Genomic DNA, 1,043 nt, shown 5'->3' with positions numbered 1-1,043 from the left:
ACACACACACACACACACACACACACACACACAAAACCCTCCCTTTCTCAGGAAGCTTCAGTGCCTCTAGGCAAAAACACAAATTCTCTCCTTGGAATATTAAATCCTTCATGACCTGACTGTATATTTCACTCTACATTCTAATCTAACATAGCTGACTTGCTTTTCCATCTATGTTGGTTAGAGTGCAGAGTGTGTGCCTTTGCAAAAACTGTCCCCTTCCTCCCCAGCCCCTTGCTTATAAAAATTCTAACTGAAACTTAGAATCCTTACTTTCTTTCAGGGCTTACCTCAGGTACTACCATCTATAGCAGTGATGGTGAACCTTTTAGAGACTGAGTGCCCAAACTGCAACTCTCATACTGCATGTGAGCTGCCCACCTTACCCTAGACAGGAGAGGGAAGAAGCACTCCCAATGGGCTGTTGAGCAGAGGGCAGGTGAAGTGAGAAATGTCCTCAGGCACATGGAGAGGGGGAGGAGAGCAGCCCCCTCTGGCACACGTGCCATAAGTTCGCCAACATGGGTCTATAGGAAATCTTTGCTAATTCTCTTAATTATTAATATTCTTTCTTTCCTTAAATTATTTTGCATTTGCTCATCTGTTTAGATAATATTTTTCCTAGTATCACATAAGTTTCTTGAGTGCAATTTTGTTTTATATTCCTCTCTTTTATATTAAATTATTTTATATTCCCAACTTTTATCCACACAAGTGGATAAATTATATACATTATATATTATATTATATAAATTAAATTATTTTATATTATATTATATAAATTAAATTATTTTATATTCCCAACTTTTATCCCCGTTAAGTAGTAGGTGATTAGTAAATATTCATTGAATTGGCTTCCATTGTAATAGTCTAGCATCGAGCCTACATTTAAATGTACATTTGAAACCTTTCTACCTGGGCAAGATTTTTCAAATCATGAAATCTTTTGACATTGCCTTTGGGAGTCCAGGCCATCTTCTCCAGTCTGAAACTTCAGAGTAACACTTATGGAGAAATAATCCCCTTATTAGAAGACTATTTAA

The sequence above is a fragment of the Gracilinanus agilis genome, chromosome 1, assembly GCF_016433145.1.
Source record: "Gracilinanus agilis isolate LMUSP501 chromosome 1, AgileGrace, whole genome shotgun sequence".
In the NCBI taxonomy this organism is placed as follows: Eukaryota; Metazoa; Chordata; class Mammalia; order Didelphimorphia; family Didelphidae; genus Gracilinanus; species Gracilinanus agilis.
This window is presented reverse-complemented; position numbering follows the sequence as displayed.